Consider the following 7,604-nt stretch of genomic DNA (forward strand, 5'->3'; position numbering starts at 1 on the left):
AGATCTCTCTGTTCAAATATCTTTATAACACAAGTGTTAAAGGGTCTGGAAACCCATCATGAGAGTCCAGTTTCTTTTTATGCCTGGATACAGGATATGTACTAGATAGAGGTGTATACCACAAAGAGGACCATGGGCTGGAGGACTGAGTGAGCAGAGAGACTGTTGGATGAAAAAGGCCCCACTGGGGACCAGAAAAACTCTCCAGTAAGCCATAGCTCAGATGATAGGAAAAATCAAATTAAATGACCTCTTACGTGAAATGAGCTGAGTAGTTACTCCCTCTCCTCCCAACAGTATCAAAATGTGTTGGTATGGTTTGAGAACTGACTGCCAGTGACTACAAGGTCCATCGATGATCAAAAGCAGCAACTGCAGCAGAATGTAGCACAAACCTTAGGAGTTGTTCTTGTTGTGAGTTGCTGTCAGTTCTGACTCATGGCAACCCCATGTATGCAAAGTAGAACTGCTCGGGAGAGTTTTCAAGGCTGTGAACTGTTGGAAGCAGGTAACCAGGCTGTTCTTCTGAGGCACCTCTGGTACCAGCAACCTTTGGGCTAATACTCCAGTGCTTAACAGTTTGTACCACCCACAGACTCAAAACTCACAGAAGATCAAAATGGCAATTCCACTGGAAAGGATTAGAAAGGATTTTCCCCTTTTTCCAAAACTGAGTTCTGGTAGCTTAGTGCCTAAGGCACTTGACTGCTAACCAGAAGGCTGGTGGTTCAAACCCACCAGCCACTCCTCAGAAGGAAGATGGGGCAATCTACTTCCATAGTGATACTGCCTCAGAAACCCAAGGAGGGGTCGCTATGAGTTGGGTCTGACTCGATGGCACATAACAACAACAACAATAACATGTACATGAAAAAAAAAAAAAGGAATGGGAATCTTCTGAGATTCATTTTATGTAGACTACAAAAAGGACCAAAATCATTGTGTTCACTGCCAGGCCCTCCCTGCTAGTCTATCTTAGTCTGGAAGTGCTGCTGAACCCTGTCCACCATGGGTGACCCTGCTGGTAGTTGGAACAGTGGTGGAATAGCTTTCAGCATCACAGCAACATGCAAGCTGCCACAGCATGACAAACTGATAAGCAGGTAATGGGGGTTAGGGTTAAATAGGGTATATTCATAAAGGATCTTACAAATTAGATGGGGACTCAGAAAATGAACAGGTTTATTTTTTCTTTTTGGATGTTATAGAGGTAGAGTGGGTGGGAATGAAGAGTGCTATAAGAACATAGGATAGGAAATACCCTACTGCTAGGGTTTCGTGGGGAGCTCTGGTGGCGTAGTGCCTAAGGCACTTGACTACTAACCAGAAGGTTGGTGGGTCAAATGTGCCAGCCACTCCTTGGAAGGAAGGTTAAGCAATCTATTTCCATAGTGATTTCCATAGTGATACCAGCTCAGAAACCCAAGGAGGGGTCACTATGAGTCAGAGACAACTGGAGGCACATAACAACAACAACAACAACAGGGTTTCGTGAGTGAAATCAGCTCAAGGACACCTAACAGCAAAAACAACAACAGGGCTTCAGGAAATCCTGCTCTGAGTTGGTGACTTTTACAATGAGAAGTGAAGACCAAGAAGGACTCTATCATGCAAAATGTAGGGAGAGAAGGTAAGGGAGAAGAAAGAGGGTATTTGCTCTCCAGAGACTTCAGGAAGAATGAGAACTGTTAAAAACACAACAGGCCCTCAGGCTGCTTGCAGCGACCTCTGGGAGAGTGGTGTCTGTTGAGAGGAGTGCATGTGAAGCTGACTAGAGGGATTAAGGGTAGAGTTTGTGGTAGGAAGTGGGCACAGTATGTGCAGACAATTTGTTTTAGCTGGAGTGGGAGGAGGATGAGCTTGGTTTTGCTATTTCAGGTCATTGGTATGTGGGACTTGCAGTTGCCATTTGAGCCCCAAGCCTGGGGTAGAGAGACACTTCAGATATGCAGAAATCACTACCGTTGAGTGATTCATCTCCCACTGGCTCCCTACCAAATTCCCCACAGTCACTATTTGACACCCTTTTCTCAAGCCTCCACCTCCCACACACCCCTCCTCTCCAAGATGATTTTCTTTCTTTCTTCACTGAGGCTGAGGCCATCAGCTAAAGGCCCCCTCGTCTCTCTGGTCTCCCTCACTGTTTCTCTACATAGTCACCTTCCTATTTTTGCCTTTATGTCACATTCCAAAAGTAACTCCACTTAAATGCTTGATCCCTCTCCTCATCTCTCCTCCATAAGCTTACTCCAACAATTATGCTTTCTCTTACTTTTTTAATGTCCCCCTGACTGTTGTTGTTTGGAGCCATTGAGCTAATTAGGACTCACAGTGAACCCACGCGACAGGGTAGGACTGCCCCACAGGGTGTTCTTGGATATAATCATTCCAGAAGCAGATCACTCAGGCTTTCTCCTACGGAGCCACTGGGGAGGTCTGAACTGTCTTTCAGTTAGCAGCAGAGGACTGAACCATTCACCACCAGGACTCTTTTCTCCCTCACTACTGCTACTTATTCCAAAATTCAAGTCTCCCCTTTACTGAAGAGTTCTCATGGAGTCTTAATTATCGTTGAAGCCAATCCCCAACTCTCTGGCAGTTTACCTCAGGACTTCTTGGACAAAAGGTGGTCTCATCACTGATTTCACTTCCTTCTGACCCACGGACCTCAGCCCTTGTATCTGGTTTCCCAGTCTGTCCGTGTGCTTTGGCCCCTTCTGAATCTCTCCCCGCTTCTAGAATACTGTTCTCTCACACCACTGCCTGGCAACCTACTATGTACCTGCCAGGTTCCAGATAATGCATCCTTCTCCTTGACCCTCACTTAAAGCCCAACTCTGCTCCAGAAAGAAGAGATTTAAGAGTAATTAACTTCAACCTCTGAGTTAGCATAAGCCAAGGATTGCGCTGCTCTAGGTTCAAGGAAGTCACTGTTGTGGGAACCATCTTGATCTTCCTGTGTGAGCCCTGTTTATTGACTATTTACTATGTGCCAGGCTCTTATCAGAAACCTCATGCACATGATCTCAATTAATTCTCACAGTGTGCTGATGCCGGTAAACTTTACACCTAGGTAGACCCACGTTGCAGAGAGATTAAGAAACTTGTCAAAGTTCACATGACCAATAGGTAATAGAACAGATTCAAAGCAGGCATTCCGACTCCAGAGCCTGTGCTCAATAAATAGTCATAAATTTCACAGAAGAGGGAGTGGGGCATGGGTGAGCGAGTGAGTGTGTGCTTACTTGCATGTGTGTGTGTGGCAGGAGTTGGGGATCCTGCTACTTGATGCTAGCTTTTCTGGTCCTGATTAGCTGCTGTCTGACAGAGGGAGCTATTATTATCATTCACTGCTGTGCCCCTGTCACTGGGCCTGTGGGGACTTGCCCTTCCTTCCTGCTCTCAGGCCCTCTCATGTTGACAGCTGTCCTGGAAAATCACATGCTGGCTGCTGCCACACTTACCAGACACAGGTTGTACGTGCCCATCTGGACTTCCTGCCTGGCTCCATTCTGCCTTATACCTGCCTCTGCAGAGGGGGTTGGTCTACTTCTGGGTCCGGCCTTCCTCAGTCTGTCTCACCCAGTGCAGCTAGCTGAGGACTTCTCTTTGCCACATTTCTCCACAGTCTCCCCTTGTTCTCCCTGGCAGGATCATCATTGTGTTTATTCTTTTGCTAGAGCTCCTTCCAGGGATTTTTTATCCTCTCCACTACATACCTCTAACTCTTCCCTTATGCTCTCTTTCTGGCTCTTTCCTCAAGCAATGCTGGATTAAGATAATGCCACCTGTCTTCTTACCTCTTTCTTTATTTTTATTAAATATTTGTTTTGGGGGTTTGTTTTATTGTATTATTTATTCCATTGTGCTTTGGGTGAAAGTTTACAGAGGAAAATTCATGAAGCTTGGGCAATCCTACTTCCGTAGTGATACTGCCTCAGAAACCCAAGGAGGGGTTGCTATGAGTCGGGGCCGACTCAATGGCAAACAACAACAACAACAATATACAAAAGTTCAAACACATTTTGTTTCATGACCTTGATTGCAATCCCCATAATATAAAAGCCATCTTCCTATTTCCTCCCTATGGTTACCTTTTTCCCTGTGTCCTTCTTTCCTATGCAAATATTTGTTGTTTTGAATTGAATAATATTCTCTTTCAGAATAGGGATGGTATGAAAAGATTCAAATTAGTAAGTTTGCTGAGGACAGCGAGTTCCCGGAAGGAGAAATCTATCAAAAGAATAAAAGCAATGATAATCAGAATAATGGTCAATGAACAGTATTTTCTTTCTTTATTTTACTTTTATTGTGGTGAAAACATACACAACAAGACATTCACCAACATAACAACTTCCCCATTTACAGCTCAGGGACAGTGGTGACATTTTTCATGTTGTGCCGTCATTATTGCTATCCTTTTCCAAAATATCCCACCACAATTAGCATAAACTCAATGCCCTGCAAACAAAAGCTTCCCATTGCCCTCTTCTCCCTACCCCCGGTAACCACTAATAAGCTTTAGTTTATGCCAATATTTTCAAAGTGCTTCGCAATTAGTAAATACCAGATTCATTGCATTGTTACTGTCCTATGAGTTCTGTGACTTGCTGAAAGCCACATTTCAAGTGTAATGGGGACCCAGGGCCTACCTCCTTGCCTTTTGATTCCAAAGCTCATCTTCTTTCTAAAATGGTCTTTAAAGAAAACATTTTCAATCTCCTCAGCCAACTCATCATGGTCTTTTGGGTCATTTCAAAACTCCAAGCAGAAATTCCCCACATCAGCACTGTGTATTCTCCAAAAGCAAGCACCTTCAACAGAAACCAAAAACAAAAGGACCAAGCATGTGAATTATGACGTTGGTGAAGAATATGAATATACTATGGGCTTTTAGAAGAATGAATGAATCTGTTTGGGAAGAAGTACCTCCAGAATGCTCCTTAGAAGTGAGGATGGCAAGACTTCTTCTCATGTACTTTGGACATGTTATCAAGAGGGACCAGCCCCTGGATAAGGCCATCATGCTTGGTCAAGTAGAGGGTTAGTGAAAAAGAGGGAGACTCTCAGTGAGATGAACTGACATACATGCTGCAACAACAGACTCAAACAAAGCAACAGTTGTGAGAATGGCATAGGACCAAGTGGTGTTTCATTCTGTCATACACAGGGTCACTACGAGTTGGAACCTACTCGAAGGCATCTAAGAACAATAAGATCAGGGGACTTGTAGGCTTTCCAAGGGAGAAGCAAAGAGATATGAGTTTAAGAAATGAAATTTTAGTGGAATGAATTTCGCCTCCCTTCCCTATATAGCAATGTTCAGTATGCATTCATTTTCTTGCACTTCATTTTATTGAGACCCAAAAGATCTCCAGTTTAGTGCTTTTTATTCTCCTACTGCTGCTGCTGCTGCTATAACAAAAGTTTAAAACGTGGAACATAAACTGTTTATGAATCTTGTCTCTGACAAGAAAATCAAGTGCACACTTTTTGAGGATATCAGTTTGCTCAGGATGCTGAGGTAACTTGGAAAAATATTTTCCCTTGATATATGAAGATATATAGGCCAAATAGATTTCACTTTGTAGCCTAAATAGTAAATATCAAAATTTGGAAAAATTATTCTTCTGCTGAGCAAATCTCAGTCCTAGACAACAAACATCCTGCCCTTCCTAAGTGAAGAAGTATTTTGTTTCCAGTTCTTGTGAACAAACAAACTGCATCTATTGCAAGTTCTGGATAACACTGGACTTGGGAAAAAGAAAACATCTTCTTTAAAGGCCATAATGGTCATAACTTTTAATGTATTATTGTTTGACAACTTCTTTCAAGAAATATTTGTCCAGTGTCTTCTATATGTTGGAAACTACCCCATGTTCAATGTATACCCTTGTTTCCATTCTCTACACAATGGTTAATAATCATGTTACGTCACTACCCTGCTTCAAAACGTTCTTTGGCTTCTCTTGCACTTAGAACAAATGCCAACTTTTTTATTTTATTAATAGTATTTATCACCAAATTATGTAATATTTTAATTTATCTGCTATTTATTTAGTATCTGTCTCCTCCTAGGCTATAACGTCTCCATGTGAACCTGTCTTGGTTATTGCTGTATTCCCAGAAGCAAGCACCCTGAATTCAATTCCATGAATAAGCATTTAGGAGGTCACTTACAAGGCAAACAAAACCAAATCTACTGCCATCAAGTTTCTGACTCATAGTGACCCTATAAAATAGAGTAGAACTGCCTCATAGGGTTTCCAAGGCTGTAATTCTTTATAGAAGCAGACTGCCTCATTTTTCTTCCATGAAGAAATTGAGTTCAAACTACTGACTTTTTAGTTAGCAGCTGAATGTTTTAACCACTGCACCACCAGAGCTCCTCCTGATCAGACAGTTCTACTATATTTTTGTCATATATTTGATTAACTGTGGGATTTGAGGATACCATTTATGGGAAATAGGACACCAAAGTTTGCTCATTGTTAATGATTTTTCATTTCAGACACTATAGAGAAACTCGACTCAGAGTTTTTCTATTCTCTCAGTGTTACAGGCACAAATACAATATTTGGGTCAGAAAGAAAAGTCTAGTAAGTCTGCATCTTTTCTCAAATGTCAAAGAAAGAGAGTAAAACAGAGATTCATTTGTTCCAAATTTGTTGGAGAGATTCTAATAAATTTAGTGCCTCACACCCACTCTCTGTAGATTCCTTTTAATGGTTTGGTTTTAAAACCTTTTTCTCTCCAGAGCTGAAGAAAAGAAGAAGAGTGATTCACACAGTGAACAGATATTTTTCCAACACCTACTAAGTCCAGGCACTTAGCTAGATGAGAGTGTAAAGAATGAGAAGATGAGTGAGGCAAGGCAGAACCATGGTAATACCGCCATTTAATGGCCACATACAGAAAGGAGACTGAGAAGGAAAAACATCAGCATGGATGTCAAGGAAGTTGAAAGGTTCAAGATAAACTTAAGAAAATTGTCCATGGTGGCAAATGCCATAAAAATCCAAGCAAAAAAAGAATGGGAAGTATCCATTGCATTTGCAGTTGAGCTTTGCCAAAGCAATTTCAATTGACTTATGAGGGCAGAAGACTGAGTGAGAGGAAGTGAGAATGGAGTTTATTGGAAGGGGAGTAATCCAGAAAATGAGCCAGGACTGTGGGCTCGAGAAGCTTAGCTTTGAAGACAGGAGAAAGACAGGTTGGTACCAAAGTAGGAACTTCTGTGCAAAATCGATTTAGGTTTATTACTCAAAAGTAATTTTAAATTGTAAGCATGAAGGGATATGTGCATTTTATTTTATTTTTTCTGTTTACCTCAATAAAGTGTTGTGTTGTGTTAAAAGCAGGTTTTAGAATTTCACAAAATATCAATATTTGTCTCTTTTGGAAATCAAATTTCAAATTAATTATAACATATTTTGAGATACTTTCTGATATATGAATGAGAAAAGTCAAGCTAATGAATAAGCCAGAAATATGTCAACTCATGGACTCGAGGCAAGATGGTGGACTAGGCAGAAGGATTGCACAGACCCTCTTCAACAAAGAAAAGGGAAACCAATTAACACAGACACAGAAGATAATCTTGG

The sequence above is a fragment of the Orycteropus afer genome, unplaced genomic scaffold (assembly GCF_000298275.1).
Source record: "Orycteropus afer afer isolate SDZICR_OR568_19922 unplaced genomic scaffold, OryAfe1.0 scaffold00151, whole genome shotgun sequence".
Classification (NCBI taxonomy): Eukaryota; Metazoa; Chordata; class Mammalia; order Tubulidentata; family Orycteropodidae; genus Orycteropus; species Orycteropus afer.